The following is a 26,363-nucleotide window of genomic DNA, read 5'->3' as shown; positions in this document are numbered from 1 at the left end:
CTATTCCTTCTCTCAAATTTCCTGAACTCACCAAACACCTTTCCAATTCTGCATGGGCTTCTACACCCTCTGATTTCTCTGAAATTGTACAATTGTACAATTGTACACTGCCTCCCATGCCCTACTTTTTGTTAGCTACCTTCCACTTATTTTTTCAGTCCAAGTTTACAGTTTAAAGTTATATTCTATGGAAGCATTATCTGATACCTTCCAATCAGTAATTTCCAAACTGTAAATCATGGCCCACACTGTATTGTGAAATCAATTCAGTGTGTCTATAACCACTGTAATTTTAAACTGGTGGAATGTTTTGTCAGGGCATAAAGTGGGATGGGATGGAATATATAATGCATTGCTTGCAGTGAAGGTAAAGTACTATTTTATAAATGTGTGTGTGTGTGTGTGTGTGTCTGTGTGTGTTTGATGAAAGTATGTTTTTCGTATGGTGAGTCACATCCATACGTAAGTTTGAAAGCACAAATTGGTAAACCACTCTTCTAACATTAGTATGTTTTCATAATACCAGCATTTGTTTTTTTAGTAAATTTAGTTTCCTTTAGTAAAATGAACACATTCAAGCTGTTATGTGTATATCTGCAATGGAAGTATTTGTCTTACATAAGATTTAGGCAATAAAGTAAGCTAAGGTTTAACTTCCATTAAATAATGTGTCAAAACATAATCTCCATTAAATAATCGATTATCTTCTAAAGTTGAGCCTGCGTCACTGAGGGTTTCTTTTTTTCCACATCTATCAGGAAGCTATAAAATGAGAAACATAATGATGGACCTTTGGCTACAGGTGCTACCACTGCTAATTTCAGGTTCAGCAACCATTATAAACATGGGCTTAACAGGCAGACATACCTGTGTTCTAACACCTTCTCTCTTGGGTCCCAGTTTTAAAAGTTTTGCAGAAAAAAAGTCTCCTGAAAAAAAGGTCTTACACAGCTCCTTGAAGTTTGTTTTTCCTCATCTTTCTGTTGGAGATAACACTCCCTACCTTACTGGCTTATAAATGTTAAATGGTATAACATACCATATAACATACGTCTAGAATAGTGTCTGTCAAATGGCAGGCGTTTGATAAATGTCCCATTCTTCTTCTCTATTCCTTTTCCTTCTCCAATCCCAGAGGCAATTCCTTTTCTACGTACAATAAGCATCCTGAGACTCTTGTCTTGGTCTCCTAAGAAAGGCTTTTCTAATATACTTATTTTATAATGTTATTATATTATAATTGAAATTAATTTTAAGTACACTGCAAGTCAAACTAATAGTTTCATGAAGTGTTTCTTAATTTTTTCATCTTATTCATCTTTTCTTCTATTGTCTTATTCATAGCTGAGCAGGCCACCTGTTTGGACCAGACTCAGTAATTCCAGAATTCACATTCAAATATTCCAAGTCAAGTTTGGAAATCTTCTGTATAAGTGGGACTGTTTGCTATCTGATGTAGGTATGCTGTCAGTTTTTAGATTATGTCCATAGGCTGGCAGAAAATAAAGTGTGTCTCAAAAGGAAGATCCTATTAATGGCTCCACCAAAATATGCTTTATGAAATACTTGGAATGGATGTCATGATTCGATTGACCTAACAAAAATATACTATTTTACTCCACTTCAATCCAAGACTGAAGAGTCTATAACATTTCTTAGAATGTCCATGAAATTCTATAAAGATTATCTATTAAAGAAATGAAATGGGGGGGGGGGGGGGAGGAATGCTGGGTGACTCAGTTGGTTGAGCATCTGACTTCAACCCAGGTCATGATCTCATAGTTCATGGGTTCAAACCCCATGAACTGTGAGATCCCATGAGCACTGGGCTTTGTGCTGACAGCTCAGAGCCTGGAGACTGCTTCAGATTCTGTCTCCCGCTCTCTGCCCCTCCCCGACTTGTGCTCCATCTCTCCCTCTCTGTCTGTCTCTCTGTCTCTCTCTCAAAAATAAATAAGACATTAAAATTTTTTTTAAATAAAAGAAATGAGATGGGAAAAAACAGGGATTTAACAACAATGGAAGTTGTAAGAAAAGAAGCATTTCCAATACTAATAAAAGTCTCATTATTATACAGATAACTGTGGTTAGCAATTTAGGGGAGGTGGGATGTTACAGTTTGATTCTCTTCTATAACTCTGGAGCCATTGATCTCACATGTCCCTCGATGTGTCAGACAACTATAAGAAAGGAACAAAGGTGAATTAACCATACTACCTACCAAAATATGCTCAGAAATTCATATTAAAGCATCAAGAATCTATACTAATTCTTTAAAGATTTTTTTCTTGCTTTTTAAGTGAAACTCTTTTCATCCAGACATGTCTCTGTTTCTGGATGTCAAAAAGAAAAAGGAAATTGAGCATAATAGTTTCAAGAGACATAACTTTGAAAGCAGCATCACCTTTTGAGCAATCTAGTCCTCAATTTGTAACAACTCTGATTTTCTAAATGTGCTTATTTCATAACATGTTGAAACATTTTTAAAACCTGGTAACAATATTTATCTGAGTATATTTTTTATTTTAGAATGTGTTAGGCAGACAGTTTGCTCTTGAACAAGGTTACATATTTTTAAAGCTGTTGCACAGAGAATACATAATAAACATAATCACAATTTTCTTTGTTAGACATATTCATAAATAACTTGATGCTTCATAATTTAATTTAATTATTATTTTGTTATTTATCACCAGCAAATTCACGTGAGGTCTGAAGTCCTTTATACATGAAGAATATAAAGATATATTCCTTGGATGATTTTCCCAAGAAATAAAATAAATTCTGGCTGTTTTTTAAGCCTATAATAACTAGGCAGGTGTCTGCTCTGTGAACGGAATACAGAAATCACGTTTATATAAACTTAAAATTTGGTTGAAATTAGAAAAAAATTATGCTATTTTTTAGTTGATTTGTTAAATCATTGTCACTATACAACTCCACCTGATTCATCTACCTTATGTATTTGATTTTAATTAAGTTCTCTAAGTTCTGTTAGCTAATAGTAAAAATCAGAGAGGCACTAGAATCATAATTCTAGATAGAAATTTGACAAAATTCTCTTTTGTAAAAATGTCGAATTTAAATATATTTCTTCTGTTTTTTATCTCACCCCAACAACTGAAAATTCACTGGAAAAATCTCTTAATTTGTGAAAGATGGAATCCAATTATTAAAAAAACCCAAAATATTGGTTATGCTAAACTCTGAATTAAATTTTTCCAATGAAAAACTAAACTAATCAAAATTAATTTTTTTAATGATTTTTGCCACAACTCCTCATTTGGGGCGTAAAAACCAGATCTCTGAAATATACGCTTTAAAAAATATGTTTGAAAACAAATGATTAAATAGTATATTTTTGTTTCCTGGACATCTAATAGATAATTTTGGTTGTTTCCTCTTGGGTCCATTTGCAATGAACCATCCTTAACCAAACCCAAAATTCTCACCTTGTATGTCAATTATTAAGAAGAAGAGTAAAAAGAGGGAGAGAGGAACTAACATCATTGGAATTTATAAGTAGGATATAAGCATTATACTCAATACTTTATATTTATTATATTTTATATCATATTATCATATTTATTATATTATATGTAACAAAATGAAAATTAATCGAGTAATATATAATATAAATAGTAGTTTAAAATAGTCATTTGCAATGAATTAGACTTTCACCCTAGATTTTTAAAATGTGGTCTCTCAACATCATTTCCATCACTGGTGACATAATTGGTTTTGTACTAGAATCCTGTAGTATAAGTCATTTTCATTTCTTGTCCTCAGTGGCTTTGAAATGTGTATATTTTAAATTAATTATATTTCAATTAATTTTGATTTGCAGTTTCTTTTCAATCATAATGAATTTAGAAAATTAATTAACAAGATGACAACATACAAAAACAGGATTAGGTGAAAGACCCACATCTGAAACCACATAAGAAATAAAATGTCAGCTGTCATTTTAATTTATTGTCCCTTATCACTTAACTATCAAAAGACATAGTTCTGGCATTTAGAAAAATGACAATGTGCATAATAAATGTCAAGACTTTATCCCCTCTCCAAAAACAACTTTATTTTAAAAAGCATAATGACAAAAATGCAGGTGTCATGTAATTTGTTCTTCTTTTCACACTATAAGCTTTGCCTAGAAACATGCATCAGCCAAACCTGATATCTGTTGCCTAGCAACCATCTGACAATTGTATGACTTAGATGACCTGGATATATTTCTGACTGTTAACCCTTATACAACTGAGTTAATTAAACACTTAGAAACTCATAGCGTTCCTAGGTAAACAATATTGAAGTGGAATTTAATTTTAACCTTCAACAATTTAATTAGGCTGATTTTCTTATTAAAGGAATTAAAGAATTGGAATAAACATGGTAAAGAATTTTTAAATTAGCAATTATGAAGAAAACAGAATAATGGCTTGAATCTTCTCATCTAGTAGACGTAAGAATAAAAATACACTGCATAACTCTTGTAATTGAAATGAAGCCTCAGTTTCTACAATTATCATCCAATTTATATGCATGCTTATTTATTCAAAATTTCAATGTCAAAAAATCCTGAAAAATAAGATCACTGACATTAGCTCAGTTTTGTCAATGACAGACTTCTCCAGTGCTTAAACAAAAAATCATAAAGTTAAACAAAGAGATGTTAATCTGCCAAGCATTCAGGCAAACATATTAATCTCTAACATAAATATGGAACAATAAAATTAATGATTCCATCTGTTAAAAATAGTTATACTTCCAAAAATACACTTACTGGATTTATTATGTAAACATTCACAAATGAAGGATAAAAAAACAAAGAAGAGAGAGACTAAAAGTTTTTGCAAAACAGTGACATTTAAATAAGTACAATTTTGCCACTTCTTGAGGCTAAAAAAATAATCAAATGCTTTGCTGAACTCTCTGACAACACTGTAATCGTTAAAATGATTATTTCCACTACGAGCCAAGTGTTCGAAGTTCTTCCAAAAAATTCAAAGTAATTATAAATAGAATAATTTTCATCACATTGGTCAAACTACTATTAAATTTTATGAGTTGAAGTCGGCAAAAAAAAAAAAATCTGTGTGTGTGTTTGTATATGTATAGTTACTAAGAACAAACCTAACTGGGTACTAATATATTTAAATTTTTTAATTATCAACATTTATCATTAAGAGTATATTCTATTATAAATAAATAAATTTATTATAAAAAATCAATTTACTGAACCCTGAGTGAAAAAGCAGACTCAGTTGTAAACGGGCCCATGTTGCAATCTTGAAGGACGATCTCTACTAATTGCACAGAAAAACTCTGATTCTCCCAGGATAAAATATAATACAGGTCAAGGGTGCCTGGGTGGCTCAGTCGGTTGAGCATCTGACTTCAGCTCCAATCATGATCTTGTGGGTTCATGAGTTCAGGCCCCACATTGGGGTTTGCTGCTCTCAATGCAGAGCCTGCTTCAGATCATTTGTCCCTCTCCGTTTCTCCCTGCTTGCACTCTCTCTCTCTCTCTCAAAACTAAATAAACATTTTTTAAAAAATTTAAATATATATAATACAACTGGATTATATATTGTATATATTGTATCATTGTAAGTACTTACTTGAATATATAAAGTATCAGAGTTTTTTTAATATGAAATTTATTGTCAAATTGGTTTGAATACAACACCCAGTGCTCATCTCAACAGGTGCCCTCCTCAATACCCCTCAGCCACCCTCCCCGCCCTCCCACTCCCCATCAACCCTCAGTCTGTTCTCAGTTTTTTTTCCATTTTTTATTTTTTTAATTTTTTTTCAATATATGAAATTTATTGTCAAATTGGTTTCCAGACAACACCCAGTGCTCATCCCAAAAGGTGCCCTCCTCAATACCCATCACCCACCCTCCCCTCCCTCCCACCCCCCATCAACCCTCAGTTTGTTCTCAGTTTTTAAGAGTCTCTTATGCTTTGGCTCTCTTCCACTCTGACCTCTTTTTTTTTTCCTTCCCCTCCCCCATGGGTTTCTGTTAAGTTTCTCAAGATCCACATAAGAGTGAAACCATATGGTATCTGTCTTTCTCTGTATGGCTTATTTCACTTAGCATCACACTCTCCAGTTCCATCCACGTTGCTACAAAGGGCCATATTTCGTTCTTTCTCATTGCCATGTAGTACTCCATTGTGTATATAAACCACAATTTCTTTATCCATGCATCAGTTGATGGACATTTAGGCTCTTTCCACAATTTGGCTATTGTTGAGAGTGCTGCTATAAACATTGGGGTACAAGTGCCCCTATGCATCAGTACTCCTGTATCCCTTGGGTAAATTCCTAGCAGTGCTATTGCTGGGTCATAGGGGAGGTCTATTTTTAATTTTCTGAGGAACCTCCACACTGTTTTCCAGAGTGGCTGCACCAGTTTGCATTCCCACCAACAGTGCAAGAGGGTTCCCGTTTCTCCACATCCTCGCCAGCATCTATAGTCTCCTGATTTGTTCATTTTGGCCACTCTGACTGGCATGAGGTGATATCTGAGTGTGGTTTTGATTTGTATTTCCCTGATGAGGAGCGACGTTGAGCATCTTTTCATGTGCCTGTTGGCCATCCGGATGTCTTCTTTAGAGAAGTGTCTATTCATGTTTTCTGCCCATTTCTTCACTGGGTTATTTGTTTTTCGGGTGTGGAGTTTGGTGAGCTCTTTATAGATTTTTGGATACTAGCCCTTTGTCCGATATGTCATTTGCAAATATCTTTTCCCATTCCGTTGGTTGCCTTTTAGTTTTGTTGGTTGTTTCCTTTGCTGTGCAGAAGCTTTTTATCTTCATAAGGTCCCAGTAATTCACTTTTGCTTTTAATTCCCTTGCCTTTGGGGATGTGTCGAGTAAGAGATTGCTACGGCTGAGGTCAGAGAGGTCTTTTCCTGCTTTCTCCTCTAGGGTTTTGATGGTTTCCTGTCTCACATTCAGGTCCTTTATCCATTTTGAGTTTATTTTTGTGAATGGTGTGAGAAAGTGGTCTAGTTTCAACCTTCTGCATGTTGCTGTCCAGTTCTCCCAGCATCATTTGTTAAAGAGACTGTCTTTTTTCCATTGGATGTTCTTTCCTGCTTTGTCAAAGATGAGTTGGCCATACGTTTGTGGGTCTAGTTCTGGGGTTTCTATTCTATTCCATTGGTCTATGTGTCTGTTTTTGTGCCAATACCATGCTGTCTTGATGATGACAGCTTTGTAGTAGAGGCTAAAGTCTGGGATTGTGATGCCTCCTGCTTTGGTCTGCTTCTTCAAAATTCCTTTGGCTATTCGGGGCCTTTTGTGGTTCCATATGAATTTTAGGATTGCTTGTTCTAGTTTTGAGAAGAATGCTGGTGCAATTTGATTAGGATTGCATTGAATGTGTAGATAGCTTTGGGTAGTATTGACATTTTGACAATATTTATTCTTCCAATCCATGAGCAGGGGATGTCTTTCCATTTCTTTATATCTTCTTCAATTACCTTCATAAGCTTTCTATAGTTTTCAGCATACAGATCATTTACATCTTTGGTTAGATTTAGTATTTTATGCTTCTTGGTGCAATTGTGAATGAGATCAGTTTCTTTGTCTTTCTGTTGCTTCATTGTTAGTGTATAAGAATGCAACTGACTTCTGTACATTGATTTTGTATCCTGCAACTTTGCTGAATTCATGTATCAGTTCTAGCAGACTTTTGGTGGAGTCTATCTGATTTTCCATGTATAGTATCATGTCATCCTCTTCCGTGGGCCTCTCATCTGCGCTTGGCTCCGGAGACTCCGTTATGCTAGTCTTCTGGCGGTTTTCTGGGTTATTTAGGCAGGTGTAGGTGGAATCTAAGTGATCAGCAGGACGCACGGTGAGCCCAGCATCCTCCTACGCCACCATCTTCTGCCGGTCCTCTCTGTTCTCAGTTTTTAAGAGTCTCTTATGTGTTGGCTCCCTCCCTAACTGTTTTTTTTTCCTTCCCCTCCCCCATGGTCTTCTGTTAAGTTTCTCAGGATCCACATAGGAGTGAAAACATATGGTATCTGCCTTTCTCTGTATGACTTATTTCACTTAGCGTAACACTCTCCAGTTCCATCCATGTTGCTACAAAAGGCCATATTTCATTCTTTCTCATTGCTAAGTATTATTCCATTGTGTATATAAACCACAATTTCTCTATCCATTCATCAGTTGATGGACATTTAGGCTCTTTCTGTAATTTGGCTATTGTTAAAAGTGCTGGTATAAATACTGGGGTACAAGCGCTCCTATGCATCAGCACTCCTGGATCCCTTGGGTAAATTCCTAGCAGTGCTATTGCTGGGTCGTAGGGTAGATCTATTTTTAATTTTCTGAGGACACTCCACACTGTTTTCCAGAGTGGCTGCACCAATTTGCATTCCCACCAACAGTGCAAGAGGGTTCCCGTTTCTCCACATCCTCGCCAGCATCTATAGTCTCTTGATTTGTTCATTTTGGCCACTCTGACTGGCGTGAGGTGATATCTGAGTGTGGTTTTGATTTGTATTTCCCTGATGAGGAGTGACATTGAGCATCTTTTCATGTGCCTGTTGGCCATCCGGATGTCTTCTTTAGAGAAGTGTCTATTCATGTTTTCTGCCCATTTCTTCACTGGGTTATTTGTTTTTCGGGAGTGGAGTTTGGTGAGCTCTTTATAGATTCAGATTGGTTTCCATACAACACCCAGTGCTTATCCCAACAGCTGCCCTCAGTTTAAAATCAATGAAATTTGGGTGCCCTGGTGGCTTAGTTGGTTAAGCATCCAACTCCTGATCTTGGCTCAGGTCACGATCTCATGATTTGGGCGTTCGAGCCCCGCTTTAGGCTCTGCTCTGATGGTGCAAAGCCTCCTTGTGATTCTCTCTCTTCCTCTCTCTCTGCCCCTCCCCTATTCTCATTGTTTTTCCTCTTTCTCTCTCTCTCAAAATAAATAAACTTCAAAAAATAAAACCAATGAAATCAATTTGTATCATTCAATTAATATATAAAGTTGTAAATGTAATTCAGTTGATGGTTTTTAACCCAATGAAATCTCTTAGTAGGGTTCTTCTAACAAAATTTAAATTGTAGAATTTGGAAGGTGATAGGAGAAAATCAAGATAACCTGATGTTCTAGGAGTTTTGCATCAAATTGAAAAAGAAAACATAACTTAAAAAAATCAGAATCAAGATAATAAAAAGAAAAAAGAATATTCTTGAAGCTAGAGAGGAAGAACAAGGGCAATAATAACAGTGAAGGAAAAGACACCAGTGATGCATTAGGAGAATAATTATTAAGGAAGTTAATTCTGAAAAGAGAAAGGAAGGGAAAGGTTCCAAAATACAGGTGGAAGTACAGCATCTGTTATTGGGATTAAGGAGTGAAAGTTAATTTAGGGAGTCAATTTATAAACTGGGCTAAACAATGAATGTGTAGGGAGAAGTAGAGAGATGTAAGGTAAATTTCATCTTTGCTTTTTCCTTTTACCTGAATGTAGACAGCTGGGGATTTTCTGACCTTAAAGATGAAGGAAAGACAAACAACCTTCCCATGACAAATTCTCCAGTACAGTCTGACCAAAGTCTGTCCAGGGAGGACATCTGCAGCTGCCAGGGCCATGTTCCAGCTCTGCCCAGGGTATGAATGCCCATGTGTGGGAGGGGGAGGAATCAATATAAATGAGAAGGAGCCAAGAGCAGTTGGAACAAGCATCTTTGCATGCCGTGGTAGAAATGACTTTAAATTTCCCTACCACGCTCTCCTAAACATTATACCCTCTGTGCATGTGCAAATATAAAGGGCACAGAACAGTGGAATGCTGATCCTGTAGGACAAGAAGGGAAAAAGTAATTAACTTTTAATAGATTCAGATTTTATTTTGCTTTATTTATTTTATTTTACTTTACATTATATTATTTTATTTTATTTGTTTTAGAGAGAGCACACAAGCTGAAGAGAGGGGCAGAGGGAGAGAGAAAGAGAATCCCAAGCAGACTCCAGGCTCAGTGTGGAGGCCCAAGTCGGGCTGGATCCCACCACTCTCGAAACATGACCTGAGCCGAAATCAAGAGCAGGATGCTCAACTCACTGAGCCACCCACATGCCCTGCAGACTTTATTTTGCTTTAAAATTGAATAGTTATGACCATTGGATTTTGGTATCAGATAAACCCAGATGCAATACTTTGCATCTTTGCAATCCCATAGCTGTGTAAACTTGGGCAAATTGTTCAATCTCTATGAAATGAGATTTTCCTTGTCAATTAAGGAGACAAATACTTTAGTAAAATGAAATTAAATGATGTATGCAAAACACTTAGGATAATGCCTGGTGCATATTAAGTGCTTAGAAATAAAGGGAAAAAGGGCACGGTTGGGGACTGCAGGATGAAACAAATATTTTGCACTTATAAACATATTTGCACATTTTCTGATGCTATGTAAATAAGAAATACAAGAGATTTTCATTTTGCATCTACTCTGTACTCGAGTACATCAATTGAGTTATAGTCTTAAAAATCTTTCTGAAGCCAATACAGTTACTATCACTTACTAAATGAGAAGCCTATCGTTAGAGTAGGCAGTTAGTTAGGTTCTAACAGGATATCTGGAGGCCAGCAAGGAGGAAGTCATGGTCAGCCACTGGGTAAATCAGAGGCCTGTCCTGGCAGCACTCCACAAGAAGCAGTATCAAACCAGACAGGCCCAACATCCAGGCGCCATGGCAGGAAACCCCTGACAAAGCCATTTGCAACAATGTGGATGGAACTAGAGGGTATTTTGCCAAGTGAAATCAGTCAGAGAGGAAGACAAATATCATACGATTTCACTCATATGTGGAATTTAAGAAACACAACAGATGAACATTAGGGGAAGGGAAGGAAAAAAAGATAAAAACACAAAAGGAGGCAAACCATAAGAGACTCTTAAATACAGAGAATAAACTGAGGGTTGATGGAGGGAGGACAGTCGGGGGATGCGCTAACTGGGTGATGGGGACTAAGGAGGGCACTTGGGATGAGCACTGGGTGTTATATGTAAGTGATGAATCACTGGGTTCTACTCCTGAAACCAATACTACACTGTATGTTAACTAACTTGAATTTAAATAAATCAATTTTTAAGAAATACAAATAGAAAAGTAAAAGTAAAAACAAAAAGTGCAAATTCTGCATCCCTAGCCCAGGTAATAAATATTCTGCCTCTTAGTTAACAACTGTCAATGAAAGATGAAAACCCAACCTCCAGGACAGGCAGCTCTACCTCTCTCTCTCTCTACCTCTCTCTCTCTCTCTCTCTCTCTCTCTCTCTCTCTCTCTCCCTCTCTCCCTCTCTCCCTCTCTCCCTCTCTCTCCCTCTCTCTCCCTCTCTCCCTCTCTCTTTCTCTGTTAAGCTCTCCAAGTCTCCTATCTTGAGAGTGTACTTTTGCTTTAATAAACTTTTCCCACTTGTGTCGGTCCTATGTTGTGTGTCTGTCCTTGAATTCTTTCTCGTGACAAAACCAAAAACTTTCGGCGACAACTTTCAGAGGGGCTGGGTTGAGGCCCCATGACCTGGCATCTCACTAGTTCACCTGACAACACCATGACTAAAATAATTTTTGTAGTTTTATCAAAGTTGCCTCATCTATCAATTTTTAGAACCTACTTTTGGGCTATGTACTTTTCTAGATGCTTAGTATACAGAACTCAATAATTAAGACAGAATGAAGGCTATCAGCACGAGTCTAACCTGGACTTTGTTTTATTCCAAAGCCCATGCTCCTTTCCTATGCTACTTTATAATTCAAAACAGCTAAACTGAATGCCCTTTTCCCTGGTGGTGAGCAACAAAGAGAATTCTAACAAGGTAGCCACAGTTTTAATCAGCATAAAATATCTAAACCACAGATTGAGTGGATTTAGTGTATAAATCCCAGAGGAAAGTTAATGAAACCAGAATGTTGAATGCTGTTACACATATATTCAGCCATAATTGGCCAGGAGTAAATGTTAGTTTTATATAAGTGACCAAGCTAAAATAATTATATTGTTTTAATGTTAGCAAGAATTCAAGTTAAAGGTTAATAGAATAGCTCATGCATTCAGTGAATATTCATTGAACACCTCCTAAGTACCAAAGTGTAATTCCTAACTCCTAAAGTAGGAATTATAGAGGTAAAGATTAGCGAGATTAGGAGTCTTATATGAGACATAAGTAAGCAGGTAACGATGACAGAGTGTGGTAGGTGCCACAAGGGAGGAAGACACGTTATAGAAGCAGATAAGAGAGTAAGAATAGAAACTCATCAGGATTTGAGGGGTTGGGGGGCTGGAATTTTTCTTGACAAAAGGGTATCTAGAATGAGACCAGAAGGGTGTGATGATTAATTGTCTGTCAACATGACTGGGCTACAGAGAGCTCATATGTTTGGTTAAACGTTATTTTGGGTGTGTCTGGGAAGGTACTTCAGGATGAGCTTAACATTTGAATTCGTAGACTGAATGAAGCCATGTGCTCTTCCCAGTGTGAGTGGGCCTCACCTAATCCTTTGAAGCCCTGAATAGAACAAACAAGCAGAGTAAAGGAGAGTTCATTCACTCTTTCTGCCTGTTTTTCAGCTGGACATTGGTTTTCTCTTGCTTTTGGACTTGGACTCAGACTGAAATTTATACCATATGTATCCTATTGATTCTGTTTCTCTGTAGAGAACCCTAACCAATACAAAGGGTGAATAATAAAGATGGACTAAGGAAAGAAGTGTCTCAGGCACAGAAAATGGCAGGGCAAAATCTCAGAAGCAGGACAGTGAGTAATCCATTCCAGAAACAGGAAGTGGTTCGGGGGAACTGCAGCAGGAAATGCTGGGAAGAAGAACTGAGAGATGAGGCTGGAGTAAACAGTTGGAGTAACAAGATCTTAAAAGAAGGAAGATGTGAACCAAGTTAAGGAGCTTAAACTTTAATTTTAGGGTGGCGAGGAGCCATTCACATGTTTTTGGCACAGGGGTGACCTACAAGTAACTCTGTGTCTGCATTTGCATCTATGCAAGAAACAGGCTAACAAAATAGGACGCTTCTGCCATACGGTGGGTAAATGATGCTGATGGCCTAAAAGGTGGGAGGGCTACAGAGCTGAAGAGAACAAACTGGATTCAGTTCAGGAGGTAGGTTTGAGAAGATGCAGTGATTGGCTGGATGCAGGGTCTGTTTATGGAGAAGGAAGAATTTGGCTGATACCCAGTTTTTTCAGAAAATAAGCAACAGTATGGGTGGCGATGCCTTTCATTAAGATTTGTGTGGAGGAAAATTAATGAGTTGAACTCTTCATAATTGTTGTTTAACTGTCTATAGCAAGGAACAGTAGGCAGTTTAGAATGCAGACATGGAATTCAGTTAAAAGACCTAAGTTGGTAGTATAGATCCAGAAGTCTTTGGAAAAATTTGCACTTTGTAATTATAGCCCTTGGAGAGAATGAGATCCCTCCAGGTGAGAGCACTCACACAGCATTCATATACAGTAAACTCAATGAATATTAAAAACATGTAGAAGGGTCAGTAAGGCACTTTGTATATCTGCTTTCATTTTTAATACAACCCAGCTGTTGCTACAAGTTGTATTAAAGGTAAGGAGAGGATTTTATAGTAAACTGGAATCAAATGCTGAAAGCCAATCTGTGACAACAGGTCATATAGAAAAAAAAATTAGAGAAGGGAACAGCCACCATTGATAAGAAGATATAAAGATTTATTATAACTAGTATTGCTTAGGGCAGCTATTCAAGAAGATACTAATATCAAAGAAGATGTATTTTCAAAGAAAGTACCCATATGTTAACTTCATATAATTTAATGAACACACAAGTGGCCATGATCTATTCCTTTTCTGTAAAATGTATTTGAACAATACATCTAGTTACCTGTAGTGAAACATGACTACACATTTTATCTCAAGGTGAAATGTGAAGTTCCCATTTCAAAAAACTTCATCATTCATGAAATAAAATCGTGTCTTGATGGTAATCACACAGCAGATTTCATGCATCATGTCACATTCAATTACTGTTAAATTGGTCAAACACCAGTATGCACTATTAATACAATGGACCAGTCAAAAGGCCAAATGGTGAGTCTAAAAATATCAATATCATAACAATTCGTTATTGTGTGCATTTGCTTTTGAAAAATTGTATTTTTTAAATACTATCCCAATAAGACAAATATAGCTTCATTTTCTTCCATTCCAACTCTCCCTTGTTATTTGAAGCTGTGGTTTGCTCCCACTTACCCTTTCTCCCCCTCTTTTCACCTTTAGGTACTTAGTCTCTTGAGAATTACATCAAACAAGCCAATTCCTAGACATGAATTTTCTCAGCATATATTTAGAGGTGAACAATAAATATATTTGCTATTAAAGTATAAAGAACTTCACGAGAAATGGAGTAAGGAAAAATTGAGATGGAAATATAAGGGTAATAATGTTAATAATGACTAGTATTTGTCACATGATAGTATATGACAGACATTCTGCTAAATACTTTACTTGCTAATTAAAACCAAAAATACAGGGGCACCTGGGCGGCTCAGTTCGTTAAGCATCCAACTTTGGCTCAGGTCATGATCTCGTGGTTTGTGAGTTCGAGCCCTGCATCAGGCTCTGTGCTGACAGCTCGGAGACTAGGGCCTGCTTCGGATTCTGTGTCTCCTCCTCTCTCCGCCTCTCCCCCACTTGTGCTCTGTCTCTCTCTATCAAAAATAAATAAATGTAAAATAAAAAAAATTTAAACCAAAAATACATATAATAAAATGGTTCAGAAGAAATGGTGGCCAGAAATAGATAGGAAATAATATTTTTTGAACACTAATATTGTGCCAGAATTTTTGTGTATATTACTAAATTTACTGCTCTCAACAACCTTCTCGAGCAAAAATAAGATTCAAAGATGGACATATTTGGCCAAAAAATCCGCACGCTTTCCTCTGACTGCTGCTTTTGTCTGTGTCCTGAAGCTTCATGTGGAGGGAGACACTAGTCCTAGGTAGCTCTAAATCCTGCTCTAGGGAAACTAACCAAAGACAAAAAAGACTTTGGAATTAAAAAGCAAAGATAGATTTAAAACAAAATGCAACAAAGATGTCAGAATTGAAGGCCTACTACATAAAGGAAAACAAAAAAGGACCTAGTCAATGATATAGTCAATGGATATCCAAATTAAGAGCCAGTAAGGAATTTTAGGTAGAGAAAAATGAGGTGCTACTGTTTTGAACTGAAGAGTAAATGTGCTCATATAACTTGGGACACAGAAGATCATCTTTTTTGACAAGAGCCTACAGAAAGAAAGCACATGAAAGACACATTCCTAGATAGCCTCTTTCTGAAAGAGTGAAATATTGTTAGTATTATAAAATACTGAAGCTTTCAACAAAATCTTCCATATATATTTTAAATGATCTGGTAGCAGTTTGAAATATAATGTGAAAATATGGTTACATTTCATTGCATTTAAAGAGTAAATTGTTAGAGAACTTGGACTAAAATAAAAAATATCAATGAAAGTCAAGGTCTTGTCTTATATACATGTAGAAATAAACAACACAGCTATAATTCCAGGACTTTGAGGAAAGACCAAATCAGAAGGTCATTAAGAACTACCTTCTGTGACATAGATCAAAAGAACCTTATTTTGAGACCCACTATATTGTGAAAGAACCTTTCATGAGAAGACATGATTCTAATAATTGTTACTGGATTTTAAAAATATGTCTCATGAAATAAAGGTATAGGCCAAAACCTCTCCCACGACAAATCTATATAGAAAAATGGCACTGAACATTATGGCTAGGAAGAGAGATAATCAGTAATTCCCATTAGTGGCAGATATAAAGTCCAGAATTTTTGTCAAGGATATGGGGCAAAACACAGGCACTTTACTGACTCATTCTTTCATTGTGGGGGAAAATAAAATTGCAACCTGAAACTGCTTGTCTCTCATTCTAGTTAAAATAGGAAACTGAGGTTTCTTTCTTTCTTTCTTTCTTTCTTTCTTTCTTTCTTTCTTTCTTTCTTTCTTTCTTTCTTTCTTTCTTTTTCTTTCTTTCTTTCTTTCTTTCTTTCTTTCTTTCTTTCTTTCTTTCTTTCTTTCTTTCTTTTTTAACTGGGGTTTCATTTTAAAAGACTAGAAGTTGACAGCTGGGGGGATGAGATGAAAAATTCTGCTTGACTCTGATAGTGCAGTGAGCTAGAACACAATGTTAAAGAATCACCAAAAGAAAGGGCCAGTTTTAGTTGGCTCTCCTCATTCACTTGTTAGCAAATACAAAAATCATATCTGCACAACGATCTACTACCCTAGACACATCTAGTTGAAGAAAAACAGACCATTAATAATGATACCATTAAACTGCAACTGCAGTGCACTCTTCCATTATTCCATTAATTTCCCATTTAACTACCCTTAAATTTATAATCTTTTTTTTTTTTTTAAGTAGAATCCACACCCAGCATGGAGCCCAACATGGGGCATGAACTCATGACCTGGAGATCAAGACCTAAGCTAAGATCAAGATTCCAGAGCTTAACCAACTGAACCACTCAGGTGCCCCTAAATTTATAATCTTAATAAATATTAAAGATTTTTTTCTTTTCAAATTTTTTATTTAAATTCTAGTTAGTTAACAGACAGTGCAATATTGCACTGTCAGGAACAGAATTCACTGATTCATCACTTACATACAACATCCAGCTCTCATCATAACAGGTGCCTTCCTAATACTCATCACCCATCTAGCTCATCTCCCTTCCACCTCCTTCAATCAACCCTCAGTTTTGTTCTCTATCTTTAAGAGTCTCTCATGGTTTGTTTCCCATTCTCCTTTCTTTTCTTTTTACCCCCTCCCATATGTTAATCTGTTTTGTTTCTTAAATTCCACATATGAGTGAAGTCATATGGTGTTTCTCTTTCTCAGACTGATTCATTTCACTTGGAAAAATACCCTCTAGGTCCATCCATGTTGTTGCAAAAGGCAACATTTCATTTTTTTGATGGTTAATATTCCATTGTGTGTGTGTGTGGGGGGGGGGTGTGGGTGTACACACACACACACACACACACACACACACACACACACACACACCACACCTTCTTTATCCATTCATCAGTTGATGGACATTTGGCTCTCTCCATAGTGCACATAACCTCTCAAATCTGTATTTTTGTATCCTTTGGGTCAATACCTAGTAATGCCAATTGCCGGATTGGATTATAGGGTAGTTCTATTTTTAACTTTTTGAGGAAACTGCATAGTATTTTCCAGAGTGTTGCATCAGTTTGCACTCTCACCAACAGTGTAAGAGAGTTTCCTTTTCTCTGCATTCTCACCAATCAGTTGTTTCTTGTGTTATCTTAGCCATTCTGACAGATGTGAAGTGGTATCTCATCGTGGTTTCGATTTAAATTTCCCTGATGATGAGTGATGTTGAGCATCTTTTTATGTGTCTGTTAGCCATCTGAATGTCTTCTTTAGAAGAAAGGTCTATTCATGTCTTCTGACCATTTCTTAACTAGATGATTTGTTTTTTGGGTGTTCAATGTTGTAAGTTCTTTATATATATTGGATACTAACCCTTTACCAGATATGTCATTTGCAAATATCTTCTCCCATTCCATAGGCTGCCTTTTAGTTTTGTTGACTGATTCCTTTTCTGTGCAGAAGATTTTATCTTGATGAAGTCCCAATAGTTCACGTTTGCTTTTGTTTCCCTTGCCTCTGGAGACATTTCTAGTAAGATGAGGCTCCGGTCACGATGAAGAGTTGCTGCCTATGTTCTCCTCTAGGAGTTTGATGGTTTTTTATCTCACATTTAGGTCTTTCATCCACTCTGAATTTATTTTTGTGTATGGTGTAAGGAAGTGGTCCAGTTCCTTTCTTCTGCATGTTGCTGCCCAGTTTTCCCAGCGTCATTTTTTGAAGAGACTTTTTTCCATTGGATATTCTTTGTTGCTATACTGAAGGTTGGTTGGCAACCCATTTACGGGTTTTCTATTATGTTCCATTGATCTATGTGTCTGTTTTTATGCAAGTACCATACTATCTTTGATGACTATAGCTTGTAGTATAGCTTGAAGTCTGGAATCGTGATGCCTCCATCTTTTCTTTTCTTTTTCAGTATTGCTTTGGCAATCTGGAGTCTTACTTATGTGGTTCCATAAAACTTTAAGGATTGTTTGTTATAGCTCTGTGAAAAGTACTGGTGGTATTTTGACAGGGATTACATTAAATATGTAGACTGCTTTGGGTCATATAGACATTTTAACAATTCCATGAGCATGGAATGCTTTCCCATTTCTTTGTGTCCTCTTCAAACTCCCTCACAAGTTTTCTATATTTTCAGAATACAGATCTTTTACCTTTTTGGTAAGGTTTATTCCTAGGCATCTCATGGTTTTTGTTGCAATTGTAAATGGGATTGAGTCCTTGATTCCTCTTTCTTTCGCTTTATTATTGGTGTATAGAAATACAGAAACAGATTTCTGTACATTGATTTTATATCCTGCGACTTTGCTGAATTCATGTATTAGTTCTAGCAATTTTTTGGTGAAGTCTTTTGAGTTTTCTACAAAGTATCATGTCATCTGCAAACAGTGAAAGTATTTGACTTCTTCATTGCTGATGTGGATGCCTTTTATTTCTTTTTGTTGTTTGATTGCTGAGGCTAAGATTTCCAGTACTATATTAAATAGTAATGATGGAAGTGGACATCGTTGTCTTGTTCCTAAACATAGAGGAAAAGTTCTCAGTTTTTTCCCCATTGAGAATGATATTAGCTGTGGGTCTTTCATATATGGCCTTTTTGATGTTGAGATATCCATCTATCCCTACTTTGTTGAGGGTTTTTATCAAGAATGGATGCTGTATTTTGTCAAATACTTTTTCTGCATCTATTGAGAGGATCGTATATTTCTCATCCTTTCTTTTATTAATGTAGTGTATCATGTTGATTGATTTGCAAATATTGAACCAACCCTGCAGCCTAGGACCACGGTGAATAATTCTTTTAATGTACTGTTGGATTTGATTTGCTAGTATCTTGTTGAAAATTTTTGCATCCATGTTCATTGGGATATTGGCCTGTAATTCTCCTTTTCAGTGGGGTCTTTGATTTTTGGAATCAAGGTAATGCTAGCCTCATAGAATGCATTTGGAAGTTTTCCTTCTATTTCTGTTTTGGAATGGTTTGAGAAGAATAGGTACTAACTCTTCTTTAAATGTCTGGCAGAATTCCCCTTGGAAGCCATCTTTCTTTGGACTTTTGTTTGTTGGGAGATTTTAGATTACTGATTTAATTTATTTGCTGATTATGGGCCTGTTCAAATTTTCTGTTTCTTCATGTTACAGTTTTGGTAGTTTGTATGTTTCTAACAATTTGTCCATTTCCTCCTTATTGCCTGTTTGTTGGCATACAATTTTTCATATTATATGAATTTTATTTGTATTTCTGTGATGTTGGTTGTGATCTCTCCTCTTTCATTTGTGATTTTATTGATTTGGGTCCTTTCTCTCTTCTTTCTGATGTCTGCTAGAGGTTTATCAATTTTATTAATTCTTTCAGAGGACCAGCTCTTAATTTTGTTGATCTGTAATATTGTTTTTTGACGCCCTTGGCCAGATCCCATCAAAGCAGCACCACAAGCCTGGCAGTGTGCCAGTAGCCCAGACAGGGGCCACACCGTTCCACAGTGAGTCCTGCCCCTGGCAGAGGGGAATATAAGGTGCACACCAGTCTGACTGTGGCCCCAGCAGTGGGCTGGGGGCTGACATCGGGTCTGACTGCAGCCCCGCCCACCAACACAAGTTACTCTGGACAGCACAGGGGAAGGGTCCTGCAGTTTGGAGCTACCACAGGGACAAGCCACAATGACAAAACAGAAGAATTCTCCTCAAAAGAAACTCTAGGAAGTAGTTACAGCTAACAAATTGATCAAAAACTATTTAAGCAATGTAACAGAAAATGAATTTAAAATAATAGTCATAAAATTAATTTCTGGGCTTGAAAAAAGCATACAGGACAGCAGAGAATCTACTGCTACAGAGATCAAGGAACTAAGAAATAGTCATGAGGAACTAAAAAATGCTACAAATGAGGTGCAAAATACAATGGAGGTGGCCATAGCATGGATTGAAGAGGCAGGGGAGAGAATAGGTGAATTAGAAGATAAAATTATGGAAAAAGAGGAAAGCTGAGAAAAAGAGATAAAAAAAATACAGGAGTATGAAGGGAGAATTAGAGAACTAAGTGATGCAGTCAAACGGAACAATATCCATATCATAGGAATTCCAGAAGAAGAAAAGAGAGAGAAAGGGGCTGAAGGTGTACTTGAACAAATCATAGCTGAGAACTTCCCTGATCTGGGGAAAGAAAAAGTCATTGAAATCCAAAAGGCACAGAGAACCCCCTTCAGATATAACTTGAATCGATCTTCTGCACAACATGGCATAGTGAAACTGGCAAAATACAAGGATAAAGAGAAAATTCTGAAAGCACCTAGGGATAAACACACTCTAACTTACAAAGGTAGACACATAAGAATAGTAGCAGACCTATCTACTGAAACTTGGCAGGCCAGAAAGGATTGGCAGGAAATCTTCAATGTGATGAACAGAAAAAATATGCAGCCGAGAATCCTTTATCTAGCAAGTCTGTCATTCAGAATAGAAGGAGAGATAAAGGTTTCCCCAAACAAACAAAAATTGAAGGAATTCATCACCATTAAACCAGCCCTACAAGAAATACTAAGGGGGATTCTATGAGTGAAATGTTGCAAGGACCACAAAGTACCAGAGACATCACTACAAGCATGAAACCTACAGACATAACGACTCTAAACCCATATCTTTCAATAATAACACTGAATGTAAATGGACTAAATGCTCCAACCAAAAGACATTGGGTATCAGAATGGATTAAAAAAAAAACAACAACAACAACAAGACCCATCTATTTGCTGTCTACAAGAAACTCATTTTAGACCTGAGGACACCTTCAGATTGAAAGTGAGGGGATGGAGAACTATCTAGCATGCTACTGGAACTCAAAAGAAAGCTAGAGTAGCCATACTTATATCAGACAACCTAGACTTTAAATTAAAGGCTGTAACAAGAGATGAAGAAGGACATTATATAATAATTATAGGGTCTATCCATCAGGAAGAGCTAACAACTATAAATGTCTATGCGCCGAATACGGGAGCCCCCAAATATATAAAACAATTAATCACAAACATAAGCAACCTTATTGATAAGAATGTGGTAATTGCAGGGGACTTTAATACTCCATTTACAACAATGGATAGATCATCTAAACACAGGATTAATAAAGAAACAAGGGCCCTGAATGATACATTGGATCAGATGGACTTGTTAGATATATTTAGAACTCTGCATCCCAAAGTAACAGAATATACTTTCTTCTCAAGTGGACATGGAACATTCTCCAAGACAGATCACATACTGGGTCACAAAACAGCCCTTCATAAGTATACAAGAATTGAAATCATACCATGCCTACTTTCAGACCAAAATGCTATGAAACTTGAAATCAACCACAGGAAAAAGTCTGGAAAACCTCCAAAAAGCATGGAGGTTAAAGAACACCCTACTAAAGAATGAATGGGTCAACCAGGCAATTAGAGAAGAAATTAAAAAATATATGTAAACAAATGAAAATGAAAATACAACAATCCAAAAACTTTGGGATGCAGCGAAGGCAGTCCTGAGAGGAAAATATATTGCAATCCAGGCCTATCTCAAGAAACAAGAAAAATCCCAAACACAAAATTTAACGGCACACCTAAAGGAAAGCAGAACAGCAAAGACACCCCAAACTCAACAGAAGAAGAGAAATAATAAAGATCAGAGCAGAAATAAACAATATAGAATCTAAAAAAACTGTAATATTGTTTTTTGTTTGCTTTGTTTCTATATCATTTAGTACTGCCCTAATCTTCATTATTTTCCTTCTGATGGCTTTAGGCTTTATTTGTGGATCCTTTTCTAGCTCCTATAGGTGTAAAGTTAGGTTGCGTATTTGAGACTTTTATTGCTTCTTGAAGTAGGTCTGTATTGCAATACACTTCCCTCTTAGGACTGGCTTTGCTGATTCCCAAAGATTTTGCACTGCTGTGGCTTCATTTTCATTTGCTTCCATGTATTTTTTTGTTTTATTTCTTCTTTAATTTCCTGGTTAACCCATTCATTCTTTAGTAGGATGTTCTTTAACCTTCATGTATTTGTGGTCTTTGCAAATTTTTTCTTGTCACTGATTTCAAGTTTCATAGAGCTGTGGTCTGAAAATACGCATGGAATGATCTCGATCTTTTTGTACTTCTTGAGGGCTATTAAAGATTTTTTTTAATGCAAAAATAAAATTTGTCAATTTCCTCAAGGTTTTCATAATTTTTTTAAAGAAACACAAGGACAAAATTATTTAAAATAGAGAACATTTAAATAACTGTACCTATGTATATCTGCAATTATCTAGAGCTGCATGTATCTTACATAATGAATTGGTTCTTACCCTAGCTTTCCCTTATTTTAATTCATTCCATGTTCCTTCTCCATCACCTGATGTAAATGCCCAGAATTTTACTGTGTTTATATTAAAGATCTCTTGACATTATGCCTTTGACTAAGTGACATGCATAACACACACCCACAAAAAATTTTTGAAAAGGATATCAAAGAAAATCACATGATAACATCAAAGTTTAATATCCTTTTGACAATTTCAAATTTTCAAACTCCATGAAATTTGCTTTGCTTCTGACAGTTTAACCTTGTGAACTACAGCATGTTCTTTTTTTTTTTTAACTATGGAAATTTTCAAACATACACAAATGTGAGAAAATAGTATAATGGCTACACATTTTATCTACTACTTACCCTAACAATTAACATTTATTAATCTCACCTTGCCAAAATTACATGCCCTGATTAAAGAAAATAAACTCTGAACCACAAATAAACATACTACTATAGTTTACCTTATACATTATAATTTAGGTTTAAACTGAATCCCAGAAACCCAACAGTTTAATATATTTCCCTTTCATTAAACCACAGAGTTTATGGGATCCAGTTTAAGTCTAAATTTTATGTATGTATATACATACATAATTATACATTATATAACACATATATTAATTATACATATATATACTATATATACATATACATATATACATACATATCTGTGTGTATATATCCTCTACTCTCTCAGTTAAAAAATGAAATACTTAGTGGATTCTGACTATAAAACATAGTGGAATTCTAGTTCTGGGTCTACCATACCAAACCAGATAAACCCATACAAGTCACTTACATTTTACACTTTCTAGCATCAGTTTCCTCCTTTCTAGGGTTAAGAGGTTAAAATCACCTTCTCCAGCTCTAAGATGTTTTCTCAAGACACCACATTTCAGTTGTGTGCATACCAAATTTATAATTATTATTTGAGATCCTTCTCTAATTTATGTGGCTTTGCCACAAAACATGTATCTTTCTTTCATTAAAAGATGCAAATTAACTGTTCAAATGTACAGAATATACGTAAAACTAAAGGAAAAGCAACTGATAACCAGGATATATGTTTTACACTGCATCTGTAATTAAATCTTTCTTGAAAATTATTTCAGTATGTCATGAGAAGAATTTTTCAAGAATGTGGTAGAAATTTCTGCAAACTCTCCTAACAGCAATCTGAGACTGCAAAAAATATATATAAATGAGTAAGACTGAACATACAAATGAATAAGATGAAAAAAAAACATTGACTGAGTATTCCCCGATCTAAGGATAGTAAAGAGCCTCATCCCCAGATTAAAAGAAAATACTTCAATTTTGAAGACCCCAATATAACTCAGAACTAGACAGGAATTTGCATTCATTATCTGTGTTCCAGTAACCACAGATTTAGTGGCTTAAAACAACATGAATTTATCATCTTATAGTTCTCTAGGTACAAAGACTGATACAGATCTCACAGGGCTAAAATCAAGGTGTTCACATGGCTGCTTTCCTTTTTGTAGTCTCAGGAGAGATTTGATTTTCTGCTCATTCTAGTGTTGGCAGAATTCATTTCTATATGATTGTAGGACTGATGACTTAGTGCTCTGGTTGTCAACAGCTGGGGCCACACTTAGGTCCCAGAGACCTCTTCCTAATTCCTTGCACATAAACCACCACATGTCTGAACCAGCAATGGGGCATCAAATCCTTCTCACATGGCCATTTCTCTCGTACAGAGCCAGGAAAAATTCTCTGACTTTAAAGACACATGTGATAAGATTGTGCACACCTGGATAACTTAGGATAATCTCCCTATCTCAAGGTCAATAATATGAATCACATCTGCAATGAAGAGTCACAGGTACTGAGGATTAGGGCATGGACATCATTGGGAACCATTATTCCACCTACCACAGAACTGCATCTTCAAAAACAGCAGTAATTGGTCTGTTCCTTAAATTCCAAACTCAGTAATAGCACCCTGCATTGCACAAAACTTAAAATAGCCTATCATATTATTTTTGGCTTCCAAATATTTAGGAAAAAAATTGGGAAAAATTCTGACTTCATGGAGATATTGCCACTCATTCATTTGTCTATGTGTTCACCTATTCATTCATCCATTAAATGTTTATTATGTGCCAGGCACTATACCAGGTGATAAGAAAACAGCTATAAATAAAAAAGACATCATGCCAACAACTGCCATGGAACTTATGTCTAGAAGTTAGTACACTGGTGCATTATACCCTATATAAGTTTAAGTACTGTGAGTTTGTGCTATGAAGGAAAACATACTAGGGTTTTCAAGGCCTTTACTGAGGGAACTACCATAGCATGTGCTGTTAAGAAAAGTGTCTCTGAAGAAGCAACATTAAGTTAAGAAAAGATTAAAAGGTTTCCTGAAATGTTGATGACCAGGGAATTAAGAAATTGAGGATAAAAAGAAGCCATGCAAGACAAAGAGAATAGCATGTGAACAGGCTCTGAGTTATAAAGGAACATTCTCTACTCCAGGTATAAATAAAAAACAAGAGATAATACAAAGACCAGGACTTCCTGAATATTTGCAGAGTCCAGGTTAGAGTACCAATGTAGACGCCTAAACAACTCTCCTCCCCACCCCAGATCCATCATGCCCTTTGCAGTTTTCACACACGTGAGTATGGACATCCCACTCTTCATGGCCAAGTTCCATCTATCCTCCCCATCCTTTCATGTTTAAGGATCAGAAAATTTGCTATTGTCAAATGGCAACACTCTCAGATTTGATCGTTGGATTCAACAGAATTGCTAACAAAATGCCAGTTAGTGAGATTTTGGCAGAAATTGACAAATAGATCTTAACACTCATAGGGGAATTCAAGGGACCCAGAATAGCCAAAATAACCTAGAAAAAATAATAGAGTTAGAGGACTCACACTTCCAGATTTCACAGTTTACTATAAAGCAGAGTTATTAAGACACTGTGCTATTTCCATAAGGTAGAAATACAGATCAGTGGAAAAATTTTTAGGTCCAGAAATAAACGGTCACATTTATGATCAACTGATTTGTGACACAGATACCAACACAATACAATGGGGAAAAATTATCTTTTAAAGAAATGGCCAAATGGTGCTGGAACAACTAGAGACCCACATACTAAAAAAAGAAAAAAAGAAAAGAAAAGAATTTGGACAACTTATTCAGATCATAGACAAAATTAACTCAACATAAAATAAATGTGAGAGCTAAAGCACTTAAACTCTTAGAATAAAATATAGAAGTAAATCTTCATAACTTTGGACTAGGTGATGGATTCTTAAGATCTGACTCAAAAACACAACAAAAGCAAAAGATAAATTGGATTTCATCAAAATTAAAAACTTCTGTTCTGCAAGGAACACCATCAAGAAGATGAAAATACAATCCACAAAATTGGAGAAAATATTTTGAAATCATATATCGGATAAGGGACTTGCATTCAGAATATATGAAGAATTCTCATAAGCCAACAACAAGAAGATAAATAAACCAATTAAAAATAGGCAAAGGATTTGAATAGACATTTGTCCATAGATCATATACAAGTAGCTGATAAGCTTATGAAAATAGGTGCCATCACTATTAGCCATCAGAGATAACACAAATCAAAACCAGCAGACATCACTTCATACCTACTAGATTGACAATGATCAAATAGATAAAAGTCTTCAATGAGGCTGCAGAGAAATTGGAAATTTCATATACTGATGGTGGGTATAGAAAACAGTCTGGCAATTCCTCAAATGGTTAAACACAGAATTACCTATAACCCAGCAATTCCTCCTAGCTA

The 26,363-nt window shown here is 36.0% G+C and overlaps 2 long non-coding RNA genes across 8 annotated transcripts in view; one reads left to right on the top strand and one right to left on the bottom strand.

Moving 5' to 3' along the window:
• The window catches only part of LOC102901503, a 327,171-nt gene that overhangs the window by 97,521 nt on the left and 203,287 nt on the right, over positions 1–26,363 (bottom strand). For all 7 annotated transcript variants that reach the window (XR_006592518.1, XR_006592521.1, XR_006592520.1 and 4 more), the window contains one exon: positions 2,117–2,180. This is a non-coding gene — a long non-coding RNA (uncharacterized LOC102901503). The remainder of the gene's footprint in view (positions 1–2,116; positions 2,181–26,363) is intronic.
• LOC123383125 lies at positions 12,184–16,530 on the top strand. Its single transcript, XR_006592524.1, has 3 exons — positions 12,184–13,472; positions 14,298–14,370; positions 16,472–16,530. It is a non-coding gene; the product is annotated as an uncharacterized LOC123383125 (long non-coding RNA).

The sequence above is a fragment of the Felis catus genome, chromosome F2 (genome assembly GCF_018350175.1).
Source record: "Felis catus isolate Fca126 chromosome F2, F.catus_Fca126_mat1.0, whole genome shotgun sequence".
NCBI classification, from domain to species: domain Eukaryota; kingdom Metazoa; phylum Chordata; class Mammalia; order Carnivora; family Felidae; genus Felis; species Felis catus.
This window is presented reverse-complemented; position numbering and strand designations above follow the sequence as displayed.